The 18,377-nt window shown below is 44.8% G+C and overlaps 1 long non-coding RNA gene across 1 annotated transcript; it reads left to right on the top strand.

Moving 5' to 3' along the window:
• The first annotated feature begins 8,917 nt into the window (after nucleotides 1-8,917).
• Nucleotides 8,918-15,671, top strand: LOC118605433. Its single transcript, XR_004952139.1, has 3 exons — nucleotides 8,918-9,103; nucleotides 9,746-10,192; nucleotides 10,861-15,671. It is a non-coding gene; the product is annotated as an uncharacterized LOC118605433 (long non-coding RNA).
• The last annotated feature ends 2,706 nt before the right edge of the window (nucleotides 15,672-18,377 follow it).

Genomic DNA, 18,377 nt, shown 5'->3' with positions numbered 1-18,377 from the left:
GTGTTTCCTCTCCGAAAGCCTGTAGGATCTTATCTTTGTCCCAAGCATTCTGAAATTTCACAATGATGTGCATTGATACGGGTCTTATTTATTCCATGGGCTGAGCGCTTGGTGGGTCCTTTCAATATAGAAATTCTTATCTTTCAATTCTGGAAATTCTTCTCTATTGAGTTCCTCCCTCATTTTGCCTCTTCTCTTGTTCTGAAACTCCTCTTGTTTGCATTTTAGAATTCTTAGAGTAATTTCTATTTCTTCTTATCTTTTCTCTCAGATTCTCTATCTGTCTTTTTGCTCTATTTGCTGGAAGATTTCTTCATCTTCATCTTTCAACCCCTCTATTGGGTCTGTCATTTTTGCTGTCACATTTTGAATTTCTAAAAACTGCTCTCTCTCTATGAATGTTTCTTTTTAATAAAATATTTTGATCTTGTTTCATGGTTATAATATCTTATCTCCCTAAAGATATTGACATAGGTTTGACACACACACACACACACACACACACACACACACACTCATTTTCTTCTGTCTTACAAAGTGTCTGCTTTCTTTAAATTGCTTTTTTTTTAAAAAAAAATGGTTTTGCTTTCTATCTTTTATATGAGGCTTTCCTCATTTCTGATGGTCCTTGGTTATTTGAAGCACTAAAATCTGTTTGAAAGCTTCAAAACATGGGTAGCTCCTGTTGAATATGAGCTTTGTTTTGGGGTGATCTGGCTGGAACCCCCAATGTCGGTATCTTGGGGGTGTTTCCTCTTGATCTAGTCAGATTTCCCAGAGAAGACATGTGCAATTTTCCACCATGGAGGATAAAAACCCGGCTGTCAGTGTTCTGACAGTTGACTGTTTCAGAAATTTTGTATAGTGAGAAATTTTGTATGTTATATATAGAAATTCAGGTTTCATCTTCACTTTGCCACAGCTACCTGAGAGTTCAGTTTTCTCAGGATTGTTGCCATGCTTCGAACATGTCGCTGCCATTGTTTTCTCGCCCATTCTTCCTACCATTGTCAGCCATGCCTTTTAAAAAGAATTCAGGGTTAGGAGAGGGAGTGAAGAGAGAAGATCTATAATCTGGAATCCACTATTTAATTGTCTTTTCTCTTCAGTTTTGGCTTCACACAAAAATTTGGATTTGTATAGATTAGATGCTCACATGTTTTGTCTTACCAGGGGTTATAGTAATATTTGGTGAGTATTCTATGGTTATGGCAAACATACGATGAAAAGATTGGAGAAGGCTGCCCTGCCTCTTGACCATAGAATTAGGCCATAACGGATCCATACATCAAATAAGGCAAGGAGCTGGAAGAAACAACAGGTATATAGGTTGAAGATGTGAAAGAGCCCATTATTAGGAAATGAGGTTTAAATAAGATAAAGTGGAAAGAATTGGGATGAGATTAGTGAGAGGCAGAAATGGGGAAAAGTAAGCTCAGAGTAGTTCGAGGCTGTGTATGTGACCTTGAATTAATTAAAAAACATGAAATTCCTCCACCCTCGACCTGCTGCCATGGCAATTGAGGGCAATACCAAGACAGCCTGAGCCTTGTTTTTGTCTCCCCCTTCCCTAATGGAAGCACACCTGTGGAGAAAGCCTGTGTCCTCACCTGTAGCATGCCCTGGCTTGCCACCTGGCCCACAGGGTTCTTTCTTGTCCATCACTGCCAAGGGCATCGGGTGAAGGATTTGGTCTGAAGCCAAAGCAAACAGCAGCTGAGAGACACACAACAGTTGGCGTCTGGCTCAGATGACTCTGGCGCCTTGTTAGACAACCCTTCTTACCCCCAAAGAAGTCTTCCTGGCTCAGTGAAAACTATAACTAACATTCGTGCAATGCTTTGGGGTTTAACAGGCACTTTCACATAGAGAGTCTCATCCCATCCTCCCAACTATGCTGGTGGTAAGTTTTATGATTCCCATTTTACAAATGAAGAAATTTCCAGCTCCATCCCTGGGAACTGTGTGACACCGAGTGAGTCATTAGTTCTCTCTGGACATCAGCTTTCTTAGTAATAAAATGGGAACGAGACTTATGACAAAGTTGTTTTGAAATTTAAATAAGATTATGTATGTATCATGTTTGCATACAGTCAGCACCCTGTGAATGTTCTTTCTACATTTCTGCTTAAATGATTTACCCCCAGTTCACTGAGCCAGAGAGGGAAGATTTGGAGTCACCACCTGCATTGGCCACTAAGGAGAAGCCATTTCTAAAGGGAGAGATGAATAATTTATAAACAACAGCTTTGGCGACTGTGATAGATTATAGGGATAATCCCAGCAATTTCTTCCATCCCTAAGTGCATGCTCTTTTGCAATGTGGAATTGTCATCCTTCTAATAAAAAGTGGAGTACATTTCCCCTCCCCCTTGAACCTGGGCTGGCCCCGTGACTTGCTTTGATCAATAGAATGAGTCAGAAGTGCCAATGGATTTTGAGTGTCTACATTCGCCTTCTGATGCCCTGTGACTCTCATGGCAGGAAAGTCAGGCTGGTCTCTTTGAGGATTATGGACCACATGGAGAGAGAGAATCAATCATCCCAATAGTTTAAGCCATCACTGCTGAGGCACCAGACATGGGACTGAGGTCAGCTGGAACAGTCAGCCCCCTACTAGCATCTCCTCCCCACCCCTCACTTGCTCAATGCCAGCAGCATACTTGACCCCAGGTAAGACCAGCAGAGGAACTGCCCAGTTGAGCTTGGCCCAAATTAAAGAATCATGAAGAAATACATGATCCTTGTTTTAGGCCAGTAAATTTGGGGTAGACTATTGTGCAGAATAAATGAACAGATCTATGACCAAGATAAGTTGCTAAGACACTGTCAGGAATATAGTATAGACACTGAAATCAAGTACAAAAGGAACTCACAACATTATCTTTCTCCTTTAAATTATGTTTGATTAAACATAAATCATTGAGTGGTCCTTTTGACAAAATATAGAACTATGAACCTGATGAATTTACAAAGTCTTACTCTTCTGATACATGTAATTCTTTGGATGAATAGATATGGTCTGATCTTCCATTCAAGGAGCTCAAGCACAGAGTCTCATTGATTCCCACCTCATCTTTCAGACCATAAAAACAAACAATCCAATCAAAAAATGGGCAGAGGACCTGAACAGACACTTCTTCCAAGAAGACATACAAATGGCCAACAAACATATGAATAGATGCTCATCATCGCTAGCTATTAGGGAAGTGCAAATCAAAACCACAATGAGATAGTATCTTACACCTGTTAGAATAGCTATTATCAACAGGGTAAGTAATAACAAATGTTGGAGAGGATAGTGAGAAAAGGAACCCTCATACACTGCTGGTGGGACTGCAAATTATACAGCTATATGGAAAACAATATAGAGGCTCCTCAAAAAACTAAGAATTGATCTACCATATGATCCAGCAATCCCTCTGCTGGGTATTTACCCCAAAGACTTGAAAACCCATATCCAAAAAAGTATTTGCACATTGATGTTCATAGCAGCATTATTCACAGTGGGCAAGACATGAAAGCAACTGAAATGTCCTATGATAGATGATTAGATAAAGAAGTTGTGGTACATATATACAATGGAATATTACTCAGTTATAAAAAGAAAGGAAATACTGCCATTTGTGACAACATGAATGGACCTCGAGATAATAATAATGCTAAGGGAAATAACCTAGAGAGAAAAAGTTGAAAACTACATGATATCACTTATACGTGGGATATAAACCTAAAAGTAACAAATGAACAGGGCAAACAGAGACTTATGGACATGCCTATAGACTAGTGATTACTAGAGGGTAGGGAGGAAGAGGAAGGAAGAAGGCTGATGGTATAAAAGGGCTCAAATATGTGGTAACATTAAAGAATTAAAAAAAAAAAAAGAGCTGACCATATATGTCTGATAGAAGGTTTTGGATATATTCTCAACATCGTGCTGGGAGTCCCCAGTAAAGCTTGGGCCCAAATCTCTCAGGCCTTGACCCCCAGCAATCCCTTTGGCCATGTGGTGAGAGCATGCTCATCTCATCATCATCTGATCAGCGTCTCAGAGACTTCTAAATTGTTCCAGAGCAAACAGTGCTTAGAAAAGGGAATACAGAAGCAGAGAGACAAAATATTTCAGGGTAGGCTGAACTAATCACTTCAGCCCTGCCTCTGTCTGGGTCAACTTTTGCATTTCAGAGGAAAGTTGGTCTGAAGGGACTGAGACAATCCCTAAAAAACTTCATAACCAAAGTGAGACATCCAAAGCACACTGTTCTTTTCAGGTCACCTGGTTGGTTGTTCCTATCCTGGATTTGCCCATGGACAAGGGAGAAGACTGAAGTAATGTCATGTAGTGGAGAACAGATGACATTCTCCCTGAAGACCCCCAAAAAAACTGGATTTAGAGCAATTTCTCCATGGGTCAATAGGAAAATGCTAGTAAAACAATCACATGCTCATCTGTTTGTTTTTGGGTAAAGTAAGATTAATCATGTGGGTCACGAGTCACCTGTGAAACATGTGTTGCAATCCGGGGTTCAGGTTGCTGTGTGGATTCTAGGGTTCCTCCCTCCCTCCCTTTCTCAGGGTCAGTTTTGGGGACAGTGCCTTTAATGTACAGGATGTGTTTTAATTAAGTCTCCCTCTCTCTCCCCTCTTGTTCTCTTTGCCAGCAGCAGTGAGGAAGGCGAGGGAGTCGCAGGCAGCAGAAATGGCCGTTTGTTTCTGGAGATCAGTTTTCTTTACACAGTCCTGCAGCCCATGCGAGCAGGCGGAAGAAAGGGAGGGGCACAGGCTGGGTTCTTGGAGCTGTGGTATGCATCCCACCTCTCCAGCCAGTAGGCAGTCGGCAGCATTTATGGTGGATAGGGGGGGACTCAGGACAACCGGTGGCCAGGAATAAGGGACTCTGGCTTCAACACTGACTGACCTGCTGCATGAATTCAAGCAGGTTAATTAAATTAACATTTTTGAGGCATGTCCCAATTTACAATATCCTTTCAAAAGTACTTTTGAATTAATCCTTCCAAAACCACTGTGACATATGTGATATGTCAGATGTGATAATTCCTATTTAAGAGATGAAGAAGCTGAGGCTCAGGGAGGCAAAGTGATTTGCCCAAAGGCACATAGCAGATAGAACCAAAATCTGCTGCCTCCAAGCCCTTAGCTTTCCCCACCACCCTTTGCCACTCCTTCTAAATTAACTTCTCTGAGCCTGAGTTCTGTCATCATTGAAATAATGACAAGTTTACTGGGTATTTTCTCTGTGTGTGGTAAGCATGTTACCTGTGTTATCGCATTTAATCACTTAATCCTTAAAATAACATGTGGGCAGGGACTATTTTTATCCCTGTTTTACAGATGAGAGAACTGGGGCTTAGAGAGATCAGAAACTGGTCCAGTCAAAGCCCACACTCTTAGCCATCTTGCTGTGTAAGTTCCCATCAGTAATTGGGATGAATCCCCAATCCACCTACCTCACCATGTAATAGGTAAGGTAATTTTGGAAGATAAAATTGATGGTAGATATAAAAACACTTTTCGAAAGTTAAACATGTGCGGCATAAATATAAGGAAAGATAAAAATCTCTACTCCTGCAGATCTTACACTATAAGAAAGCCCAAACTAAATTCCAACAAACTGACACAATCACAAATTTCTGACAAAGTAGCAGAGAGAACCAAATGAAGAAATTGCAAGGGGAGGCTGCTGGAGCCCAGAAACACCAACCCTGGAGGACTTCCTGAAAGAGGTAAGTTTTGCCTAAGTTCCTGGCAATAAGGTAGGCACGGAATATAAAAGAGGAGGCATTTCAAGCAGAACTCTGGCTGGTAGGCCATGCTGCCCTGTCCAAGCGAGGATAAGCAGGAGTCCAGGCAGAGTGGAGACTCTGAGAGGAGTGAGTAGAAGTTGGTGAAGCTTCTGAGGCCACAGCAATGAGTGTGTGTGTGTGTGTGTGTGTGCGCGCGCGCGAGTGTGCGTGACAGGCAGGGCCATTTGCCTCCACCCTCTGCAGGGTCATGCACAATAGCTTCCACATTATCTTAAACACAGACCAAAACTCATCTTCTGCTGACCACTTCTTACTGCCACAATCCTCTATCTCCCACAGAATCAAAATATACTCTCCAATCTTGGCTCAGAATCTTGCTCTCACTTGTGGGCCTTTTCCATGGACTTTTATGTCTCTGTTTATTTTGTGTGTTTCGTGAGTGGCTCATGCCTTTAAAGGAAATGCACCAGCCGTGGCCTGGCCTGTCATTACAGCCCTTTGCTGGCCGCCAGCTGCACTCACCCCGTTCCTGGGATGGGTGAGCCTGGGCTTTTAATTTGCTGTGACAGGAGATAATTGTTGCTTGAGTTTCCACCTCTGAAAATAAACCAGGGTGGTACTTCCCGGCTGGAGATCCACAGAGGCAAACTCACCCCTGGGGTATGTGCCAGGGAAGGCTTAGCCAGGCCTGGGGCAGCCAGTCTCTGTGTCTCTCACCCCTTTTCCTTTTCTGGATTTCAAAACATACGATTCATGTTTTCTTTAAGAGATTAAGATAACAAAGTTAAGAAAGTTCAGGGAGGCTTTCTGATAATGTATGTAAGAATTCTGGACATAGGATTCTGTGAAATTTCAGACTCTGGAGATATTAAACTCACCACTCTGGCCTATTCCCCATTTACAGCTCTGGTCAAGTTCAAGCACATTATAGCCTGCCCACCAGAGCTATCTGCCATGTCTTTTTCTTCTTTTTAAAATATAACATCATGCAAAGAACTATCCGGACAAGGCCTCATCAATCAAAGCGCTCTGAATTGCAAGTTGGGTCATGGGTGTCTGGACAACTGGAAAGACTTCTCTTATCTATAAAATGAGGTAGCTGGAAATGACCTGCTAAGGTTTCTTCCGGCACAGGGATCCATTTTTCTTGGACTCCATTTGTGGGCTTATCTTACCATAGTTGACCTGAGTGTAAGGTATTATGAAGCCTGAGTGGGTCATACAAGTTCAGAATGAATAAAGATGTCTCGGACTTGTACATTTTAGCTATGGCTTAGGACTAAGATAATACAGAAGGAGAACCCAAAGGTGGGGAAGCTCAGAGGGGCAGAGAAGAATCAGTCCAGGAGGACACTGCCCCATATACTCTGAGGCCCTATAGAGGGTCCCTCCTGTGCTCAAGGTCTCTCTGTTTGAATCCTGCCCCTTTACTCATTAGCTGTATGACCTTAGGAAATTTAGTTTCCCCTTCTATAACATGGGGAAGATAGCAGACCTCACTAAGCTGTCATGAGGTTTAAGATGGATAGTATAAATCATTTGTGTAGCTCACTAAAAATTCTTTCCCTCCTCCTTTTGGGCACCTGGGAAGACTGCCTTTCCTGAGCCCCTTGATATTGGACTTAGCCGTGTGACTTGCTTTGGCCCATGAAATGAGAGAAGTAGTGTCTGTTGCTCTATGCAGAAGCATTTGACAGTCAGTATAACATTGTCGTGCTCCTTTCTTCTTGCTGTGGCAACTGGCTATACAGTAGATGGTGGAAGCTGTTACTCCAGTTCAATGTGTGAGGAAAGGTGGAGCAGAGCCCCCACAGCCAACCTGTACTGGACTTTTGATGCGATTGAGAAGTAAATTATTTTTAGCTACAAAGATAAACTACCCTACCCTGACTGTAACAATATATATGAAGTACCTAGCATAGATAGCCTCTAGAACATAGTAACTTCATAGTAAATGGTAATTCCAATCTTGATTCTTATGACAAAGGACAGGACCACTGTCTTTTGAAGCAACCACCAGAATCTAGCTCAGTTCCGAGCAAATGCTTGCACACTCTTTTAGAGTAACAGAAGATAAATTCAAAGTTATTGGAGGATATCAGCACCCAAGGAAACACTGTGCCCAAGAAAAGTGAATCTTTCCAGTATCTGGAAGACTACTATTTGCCCAAGGTGTAGAGTAGAGCCATTATGTGCTTCAGTTTTCACTGACCGGAAGGTAGATCGTGGAATAAGTTGTTCCTACACCAGCTCTCAATGAAGTTATTTTTCAGGTATAAGCCTAAGACATCCTCTGCTCAGAGTAAGATGCTCGGTACTGATTCCAATATTTGGCATTGATTACTTAGTGAAAGTACCAAAATCTTTATTCATGTCAATACATGTCATAGGAATTTTTTTCCTATTAAACTTGGTAAGTTATAAATCTATAGGAATCTCAGTTACATTACATTAAAGGGAGCCACAAATAAAGAACCTGGTCATTCTTTCCCAGAGAGTCTCTAGCGACAAAGGAGTTTACTACAGGTAGAGATGAGGCAAGGCAGGTAGAAGTTACGAGCATGATCTCGAGTGTCCATGAGACATACTTTTGCATCCCAATTCTTTCACTTAACTATAAGATGGTATGTATTCAAAAACTTAGAACTGTTCCTAACGCCTAGACGACTGTCAATAAATACAAGTCTCATCATGTTATGAGTTGGTTGATCATTTTTTACATTTTTATTATCGTTTTATTCATTTATTCATTCAAAAAATATTTGCTGCAGATTTTCTTGGTGCCATGACCTTTTTAATCTTCCCAGCAACTCTGTGAGATCATTATTGCTGTTTTCATTTTATAAGTGATTAAACAGAGGCACAACAATGATAAGAATCTTAAACCACAGAGCTAGCTAAGTGGAAGATTTGGACTTTAAACCCAGATCTGAAATAGGGAAGTCTCACAAATCTTAGTTGGTAAAGAAGTGGATCTCGGGAGTAAATTAAAAAATCAATACAGCTCCTAGGGAAGGAAAAGAGGTTCTTTTAATACCATCCAGCCCACTCTGAAGCCCAGTGAGTTTCAACTTGATAGGGATGTTTAATATAGAAAGGTATGCTGACAAGGAGTGTGAGTCATCTCCTGAGCATAAATACCATCTGTGCAGGGAATGTGCGGTGAAATCGGGGAAATGCACATCATTCAAGAGGGTCTGACTCCCCTGGAGGCCGTGCAGGCCGAACATGGCAGCCGAGGACCAGAACTCCTTGCTCTCTGGTCCAAGGGGTCTCCAGAAGGAGGATGCTGACTTGCCTCTAAACCAATCCTTCGGCACAAGTCTAAAGCTTTTCCAGTAAGTTAAACAGTTGGGCATCTTATCTTCTTATACCTTCATTATGTGATAAAGTGATTCTACCACAGGAAAAAAAAATGCTTAAAAGGGAATTTTCTTTTTTAGGGTCCAATTAACAATGCACATAAAGAGCAAAGAAAGATCAACAGTATTTCCTGGACTAAACGAGAGCAGGGTGAGGGTGTGTGTACAAAGGGCCAGAATGTTTTATGAATTGGCCTATTTCCTTGATAAATTAGCCTTTCAGCTTTGCTAACTGCTGCCAAACTGGAGAATTAGGCACACTGTATTACATTACTATTCATTCATTAATTCAACCAATATTGCTTGAGCACCCCCTAGACAGAGTATGGTTAGATTTTGTCAGGGAGGCAAAGATGAATTCTCTGCTCCGGTTGGGGAGAGAAATACCCCAAAGGAAGCTTCTAGAAAGGGAGAGCCTATGACTAGCTACTAGCTGTCCAGAAGGAAATTAGACTCTGGACTGGAAGATAACCACAGCACTTGAATTAGGTCTTATCAAGTACTTATATTTCTTGCAAGCCAATGTTCTAGAGCCTCTCAGTTTGGTATTATAACTGAAGCATGGTAACATGGACGCCTACATTTCAATGTTTCTTGGCCTTGCCTGAATAATTGCAGGACCCTGGCGCTGCTCTCAGAGCCTCCCTGGGAACCCTGAGTGTGCTCAGGAACAAGTGTGTGCATCCTCCGGCTCAATCCTGTGATGGAACCCGCTTCCCCGCCCCAGGTCTGCTGTACCTCCCAGGTCCTGTCAGATGCTACCTCTGTGTTCAGCACGAAAATACTAAGACTGCCCTTCTCCTCCAAATCACACAAGATCCCACATCGGTGGAGTCCCCTTCAGCCTCTGGTCACCCATCCTATGGCTCAGTCTGAGGTGCCCGTGGGAACAGAAGACCCCAGACTTTCCTTTGCTTTCTCTAGACTCGACATCCCCCATCTAAGCACGGACTCTGCCTTCATCCAAAACAAAAGGAACTGTGCACATCAATGCCTTCAAATAATGCCAGGGACTGGGGAAGTGATCTCTTTTAGAGTGGCTTCATAATGCATCCTTCAAACTGGGTAAGGTTGGAGAGCAGTGAATGCAAACTGAATAGGAATCTATAATAACAGCCCTAAACCAAGACTGTCTCAGGAAAATTAGGACTGTCACTGAGACCTGTGGTCACTGTTGTTCCCTATCACACTGGGAATGGGGTCTGCTAGCCTTGACATGTGTTCTGTGGACTCGGTCCTTTACTGGTGCTGCATTTATATTTACTGGACAAAAAGTGCCAGTTAAAACCATGGCCAAATGTCAACTGCCTGCCTAGAAATACAAGACATGTGCTCAGGGATTTGAATAAAGGAGTTGGTACAGGGGTCTGAACTCCCACCAAATTGACACAACCACCGTGGAAACCAGAGGCTCCAGTTTAGGAGGCAGCTGCCTCTGCTGGTGGCATTTTGGGGGCAGAATAAGGAAATCCTCTCAGTCCAGGATATGTTTATCTTATTTGTGTTGATATGATGCTGCCTGTTAAAGGGATCTTATTTAAGACTAGGTCATTTGTTGTCTGTCGATGCTTTGAACGAGGTTCTCCCCTGGACTTGAGAGTACAGTGTTTGTAAACATTTGTCCTTAGGCTGGCACAGCAATCTTCCCTTTAAGAAACTGGGTTTTCTCTGAAAAGACAGTTATTTAAAGCTCAGTTCGACACTTACTGACTTTGTTGTGCTTCTATCTGCAGGGAAATCACAGTCACTGGTTTGAATGGACTAATCAAGACCTATGAACTGCTGTCTACGCTAATAGCCACTTTCTTAAAGATCAAAGCCACGTGGCCGTGAAGACAGACTTTCAGCTGCTTTTCTTGCATCCTTTTCTGTTCAGAGTGCTTTATCACTCAAACGTCATAATCGGCTCAGGGTCTTTTTACTTCAGCTCTCTGCTACCAGACTGCTGAGTATCAGATAATTTAATTGTTTGAGCCCATGCTTAATGTCCCTTATAAACAACACTGTGATTTAAAAAACAAAAGGAGAGAAAACTTTGTCCATGAGGATCTATGAAATGAGAAGAGGCAATCCTCATTTAGTCTTGTCTTCCTTTAACAGGGGGATAGACCAGTATGCTGCTCCTCAGGCCACGGTTCCTCACTGTGAGGCAGGGACCAGAGCGGGAGCAACACCTGCCAGATGGGAGGCTCTCCAGGGCATGGGCTTCTGTCTCTGGGCTCACCCTCCTAGCTACAGGAAGGAAACCCTCGGGACTCCCACGGACAACAGTCTAAGCATGTGAATGTTTCTAGGGCGCCCTGCCAGGAAGAATGTCTCTTCTGAGCTGTACAAGCCCTTCACAGTCGGGCAGGCTGGACACTCAGGTGGGGCTGCACATGCGGGGCGCCAGCTCAACGCAGGGGGGCTTGCAGACCCACTCTCCCTGTGGTTATGATCACAGACCCTGGGGGCTTCATGGTCTTAACTTTCCCCCAGGCCCCATTGCTGCCTTGTGGGTTTCCCAGATACCACTGACACTCTTGCCCTGAGTCCTGTCTCCCTACATGTTTCCCCAGCCACCTGAGGCCCAGGGCCTCGCCAGGCCTGCCTGGCCTCATCGTGATAGAACCTTCCCCACAGTGGACATTCAGCATCAGCATCAGAAGGGCACCAGGTGGGTTCTAAAGGGACTGCCTGGAATCTAGCAGCAGCTCAGTAAAAATTTTGCGAGTGAATGAACGAATAAATGAACAATGAAATTCCAGCTTTGCTTCCCCCAAAGCAGCAGAGTCTGCTTCCTTCCAACTCAGACCCAGAGAGTAACAGAAGCAGTTTGAACCACCCACCACCCACTCCAGTCTGAAGACTCAGTGAGGGGAATTCAGAATCAAGGGAGTAGTAAGAGGCTCCTTGCTCTGGACGCTTTCTCCAGTGCTCCTGCGTAGAGTGAGGCAGGGCTCTCTTGTGAGGATGATGGAGGAAGAAGCATTTTCTCCGAAATCCTGGGTAAGTGCAAGCAGCCTCTGCATTTCTCCATTTGAGGCCTGGGATGTGTTGAGGACATAAAGAGTGAGCGGTGAGTGCCTCCCTGACTCGGAGCTCCCGGATTGGTTGTCTGATGGGATGTACCTTCTGAGTAAGTGACCTCTGCAACTGTCACTTAGGTTCAGAAGAAAACAGGCTTCCACATATCCAGACTTCATCCACTGGAAGTCACTTGTACTCACAGCATCACAAGATAAGATCGGCGGTGCCCTAGCCTCCTGACGGCGTGTTGTTCAGTCCACCTCAAAGAGAGAACTTCCGGAAGCTGGGGCTGGAAGGGGATGTGTTAAACCAGGCGTCTTCTGAGTCCTCCAGAAAATATTATAACCGAACTCACTATGCAGAGTCCAGTAAGTGTCAGGGACGGAAAGGGGGGTTTGGGTGGTGTCACAGTCAGTCATAAGGCTACAATACAGCCCATGTGTCCTCGACTTTTCCAAAGACTAACTCTCAAGACAACAGTCCGGATGAATGCCTGGCAATGACAGGACTCAGTGAATAGTTGTTGATCGACTCACACAGCACTGTCCCCAGGTGCCTAGTGGTGCAGAGCCATCTTCCCAGAGGCCAAAGTAGATCGCAGCCGCAACTCTAACCCACCCAGGTGGTGAGGCACAGGTGACCTTCCCCTTCAGATATCCATGGCCCATGTTGGTCAGAAGAGAAGCTCCAAATGGTTATTTAACGGTTTTGCTATTAAAAAGAGCCAACATTAGACACTAACTTGGAATCTATTTCTTTTCTTGTGAACAAGTGGACTCTACATTGGAAAGCAAGAGTCCTTTGTCCAGAGGAGCTATAGACAAATACTTCTAGGAAATAATATATTACAGAGACCCCAGAATGATCATACATGCCCCAGACTCTCTTGGGGGTTCGTTCCAGTCCAGAGGGACAGCTCAGCACAGGCTTCTTAACAGCCATGTTGGTTGAGCCCAAAGAACCTCGGGCAGCAAGCACCTGCACACCTGGCAGAAGCCATTTTGACAGGTAAAGTGGGTCTGAGGCGAGAGCAAAGGGAGATAGATGACTTTGTGGAGCCTGAGGCTGACTTCAGAACTACCCGCCTCTTGCCTTCAGCCCCTCTCGTCAGAGCTTCTCCAGGAAATCCTACCAGCTTTCTCCAGCAGTGGCATTTGTCACGGAGTGGCATTTCCTACACTCCTCTTCCCTCTGACCACATCTCTGGAGCTGCTAGGAGAGAGCCAACAAAACTACCCAGGAAGGCCAGGCAGCAAGCTGGCATCCTCGAGAAGGCAGCATTCGGCTCTGACTCGGGAGCCCCACCCCCAAGATCACCTTTCCTAAGAAAGAAAGCGCTTTCCCCAAATGCCCCAATCTTATCCCCGCCAGTGCGCCCACTTCACAAGCAGCCCCTGAGTGACAGCATTCACCATTGCTTCATGTATAGTGGCATTGGGCTGGTTGCATAAAGGTCACTTAGGGAGTTTGTTAAAAATCCAGATTTCTGGGCCCCACTGGGTCGAGATGGGGTGTGCAGAACAGCAATCTGTATTCAAACACATTTCCAGGTGCTTCTAAGGCTCTAGTAGGACTGAGCATCACTAAAATTCAGAGTGTAAAAAGTTCAAAAGTGCATTAAAATATCCTTTTCTTTATTAAGACCTAGAAGAAAGTAAATTTGACCTCCAGAGACCATTTTGCTTCCTGGCAGCTTTAGGTGAGGCAGTTCCCTCTTGACCTAAACCAAGGCTGCTCTCTGGATCCTTTGAGCATCCCGGACCCGCGAGAATGTGAGTAGCTCCCGAGCCGCCGCGTGGGCTGCAGCCCGCCTTCCTCCGCATTCCAGACTCCCGGGGATGCAGCACGCAGCACGTTCTCGAGCTGCTGGAGATCGGTGAGGTTGTGGGCTTTCCTTCAAAGCTCACCAGATCCCCAAAGCTTCTAGAAGGAGTTTCCCTGGGCTATCAGGCACTTAGAGCTCAGGAAGAAGTAAACTTGATGCATATTGCAAAATAAGCCCCTGGAAATGGCTAAATTCTCTACATCATGTGAAAGGCAGAAGTGTGTCTTAAAAAAAAAAAAAAAAAATCAGTGAAGCCAGAACGTATGTTGCTAACAACAGGACTGAATTAAGTAACGAGAGACTGTGCCTGTTGCCAGTGCCGAGGCAGGAAATAATTCATTTTCCTTTAACTAATCTCTTTGTTTACATTTTCTTTGCTCCACAGGACTGGCTCAGAAAAGGCCTGTTTTTCTGTCTTGGTTTTTTGTTGTTGTCGTTGTTGTTTTTTTCTTTTGTTTTGTTTTATTTTGTTTAGTCCTTGGTCAGTAGGGCCTGGTCCCATTGAACCTCAGCCCATGCACGCCATGGCCAAAGTTGTTGTCCTGAGTCACAACAGACTCACTGTGGAATGAAGAATGAAGACAGCAAGAGCTGGCAACAGATCTGCTCCTCCAGCTGGGCTAGCATCTGCCCAGTCGGCCAGCACTGTTCCTGACCACTGCGGGCTGGGCCAGGTGGGGCTGGCCTGTATGTTGGGAGTGGAGGGAGAGTTGTGTCTGTCCGTCTCACATTTGTATACCCTGTTTTTGGCACAGTGTATAATGACTATTTGAATACAAGAAGGATAGGATGAGGACACAATGAATGGCTTCCAAAGTGGGCTAGATAAACTTTCTATCTCAACCTCTTTACACACTTACACATAAAGGGACAGTTAAGGGTAAGGTGGTAGGGAGGGAGAAAGAGAGAGAGAAGGAGGAGGAGGAAAAGGAAGAGAAAGAGCCGAGGGAGGGAGGTATGTAGGGAGGGAGAGAGGGAGAGAAAGATAAAAGCACAAGGTACTTCATGGGTCAAAACTACAGATGGCTGCCTAGGGGGTGAAGGAAGGTCTCATCTCCCTGTCACCAGAGCTCAGAGATTTCATGCCCATCAACTGTACACCTCATCTATTCCTAACATGTAACATGTAACGAAATAGCCTCATTCTGTAGAGGCAGAGCAGACCATCGTAAACGGTTCTACACTAAGAAGGCCACGTGTGCCACGTGGCTCCTCACCCGTGGTCTCTGCCCCAGGGATCTCTGGGAAGCTTGTGAAGTCCTGCTCTTTTTTTGGTTTCTTTTTCTCTTTAAGTCTACCAGTCTGATCTATGGTTTGTCCATGCCGTGACATTTGGAGACTTCACAATCTGCTCTCTTTCTGGCAAAACTGTGTGGGTCATGACAATATCAAAGCTAAGTCAATCTGCACATTCACAGCTCTCTAGCATAACGGATGCCCTCAGTGGAGAAAACACCCTGTCTTGTACATGATGGAGAGTTCCTCTTCATATACATTTTTCTCTCTTAAAATAACAGAAGAAAACCACTGTTCTTTTGGCTCAAGCAAAAATAAAACTGGTTTTTGAAAACCCTATTTAAAGGGTTCATTATCTCACAGGCTGCTAACTATATACTCTGCACCACACTCAATAAAAGCTTCATATAACTGTCTTTGAAATTAACAGCCACCTCTTGTGCTTTTCAAGTTATTAAAGACGTTGGCATGGTGGAGAGACTGTAAACTTTCTATACTGGTGATTAGTCAGCGGGACCACATCCCACCAAATCCCCCAGAGCGTTCCTAACAAAAAGTTCCTTGTGACCCAAGCACCAATTTTTCTTTCTTGTCTGTTCATTCTAATTCCACTCAATTACTCCTGAGCAAGCTGTTTTATTCCTGTCAACTCATGTTATTTACTGGAGCCTTTCAGGAGGACTGAAGTGGAGGCTGATATTATGTAGGATGTTTTGAGACTCATTAAAACACTTTAAAACAATCACCCATTGTGATACTCACAGCCCTATATGACCCGGACTATTTGGAGCCTGGATCACTTCATTTATTTGCCATTAAAAGTTCCAGGTTAGAATGGCTTTTCTTGCTACAAAAATTTTGGACCCAGGAACCCGGGACCTGGTCTGGGCTCCTGGAGGCCTCTGGGCAGGGATCTGAAGGATTAAGTGCGTGTATGCTGGGGTGGGGGAGGGGTGTCCAGAGGCAGCTCTCCCTCTGACTGATGGACTGAGGAAAAATGGGAGTCAGCAGGTAGCCCCAAGTAGCCAGCGAGGTTTGCCTTCTAGAAGAGAGGGCAATTTCTCTAGGAGAGCATGCATAATAGCAATTTTCTTTTAAAGTTGGAGAGGTCCCCTGCGGTGTCCCTTTTAGTCAATCGTTATCCCATCATTATTTGTACAATACCTGAACAATTTGTATGAACAAGGAACCAAGCCAGATTTTCTGAAGGTGTAAAGCAGATAGCTCTGTAGTCCTTGCATCATTAGATGAGGGTCCATTTTATTGATGGCCCTTGGAGTATCAGCTGCCAGGTGAGCATGCTTAGCCAGAGCTCTGGGCCAGAGGGTGACCAAAACAGCCTCATTCTGTCCACTCCTCTCCCAGATCCCTCTTTCTTCTCACTCTGCTCTCTTATGCTCCAGCTGCTCATCTTCCCCTCCGCGATGAGCATCCACCCCTGACTGACCATTGGCAGGAACTCAGCCCAGACAGCCCCTGGGGTTGGAGGTTGATTCCTATGCTCTAGGCTACCCAACAGGGAAACTGTGCTCAAGCTGGAGTGAAAGTAGAGGATTTTTAGTTTCCAAGACCAAAGAACTGGAATTTCTCAAAGAGGTGGGGAAAAAAGGTCTCCGTTCTTCAGTGATTCTAAGATGCTCTGTGATTTCAGTGGTAGCCATGGTCTCACAGCTATGTTCAGAAAGAGGCCAAGTCATCTCAGCCCACTCATCCATCACCTCACACACTTCTAGAACATGGTTTTCCCCCTTTTGTCCCATCTGTTTGCCCACACCATCCTCACTCCAGGGTCGTCCAGGAGCAGCATGCAGGGAGGGAGGTGAGGCGGGAGATCCAGAGCCATGTGTCAATGGACAGGTCACTTCCTACCCTGTGTTCCTCAGGCAGTGAGATGCTAATCTGTGCCCCAGGAGAGGTCAGTTCCCAGTCACACACACTGAAGAAGCACTGCCAACGATGTGCCCAGCTCCCGGACCAGCTTCCTGCCTCCGTGAGTTTAGAAAGTACTGCACTAGCTCATCTCCAAGACCCCTCCTAACTCCTGAAATTCTAGGATGAAAAAATTGGGAATGTGAATGCAAAAAGTTGTAAGGCATCAGCCTGAGGTGGTGGTTTTTCACCCTGGCTATGTATAATAATCACTTGAGGGAGACTTATAAAAAATAAAACTCACAGGCTTGTCTCTCACATCGGGGGTTATGATTCACTGGGACCAGGGTGGGCCTTGGTATCTACATTTCTGATAACTCTTCAATCAGTTTTGACATGTAGAGGCTTCATAGCTGATAGGTTGAGGCCAAGTTTAGAACCAGATGTTTTTGCAAGACAAGGAAATGAGAAGAAAGCTTTATAAAAGTAGGTATCGGGCCCATGGGTGATTGTGCTTGGTGTGTTTTTGAAAGACACCTCCTCAGAAATCAGCAATCTAAGATGCAGTGCGGCAGAATTTGTTTTGTTTTGTTTTAAACCTCAGAGTGACACTCAAACTACATTCCAAGGGCAAACATCTCAGTCTAATAGATAGGTAGTCGTTGCCTGGAACCAGATGTCAAGTGACACTGGCTGCCCACCCAAGGAGCATTGGGTACCTCAGAGGAGAAGGTCCCCTGCAAGAAGTGGTCTCCTCTGTGTCCACTGGCTTCAAGCAGAGCTGGCCTAACCTTTTGTCCAGGGGATCAAAGCTTCGGGATACAGAAAGCAGGAGATCAGAAGTTTCCCAGGCTAGTGAGGCGAGTTCTCATGAACTAGGCCATTTCTGAGAGAGGAAACCAGCTCCGCCAGCGCCCCCCCCCCCCCATCAGTGGTCCTCACATGCACACACACTCAGGGTAACAGCTGGGCCAGTGCTCCCTGATGCCTGGGGGAGTCTGGTCCTGCTCAGGAGGACAAGCCAGAGTGATGAATCTTTCATCGACTGAAGTTCAAGGTGAAGTACAAGCCCCCAAAATAAGTCTTATTCCTACTACTCCCTCTCATATATTCTAAAATCCAGACAAGCTGGATGACTCACTGCTATTTAGACAGAAAATAGTCTCCTCCTTTGAGGATTTGCTCCTGTTTTTCCCTTCCCACCCCTGTCTGTTGGACTCCTACACACACTTCAAAGCCTATGTCAAATGCCTTCTCCACAGATCTCTCCATTAGATATAGTGATATCACTCCTCCCTGGAACTATCAGAG

Source organism: Rousettus aegyptiacus, unplaced genomic scaffold, assembly GCF_014176215.1.
Source record: "Rousettus aegyptiacus isolate mRouAeg1 unplaced genomic scaffold, mRouAeg1.p scaffold_m13_p_7, whole genome shotgun sequence".
NCBI classification, from domain to species: domain Eukaryota; kingdom Metazoa; phylum Chordata; class Mammalia; order Chiroptera; family Pteropodidae; genus Rousettus; species Rousettus aegyptiacus.
The sequence above is the reverse complement of the archived record's forward strand: the minus strand, read 5'-3'. Positions and strand labels throughout refer to the sequence as shown.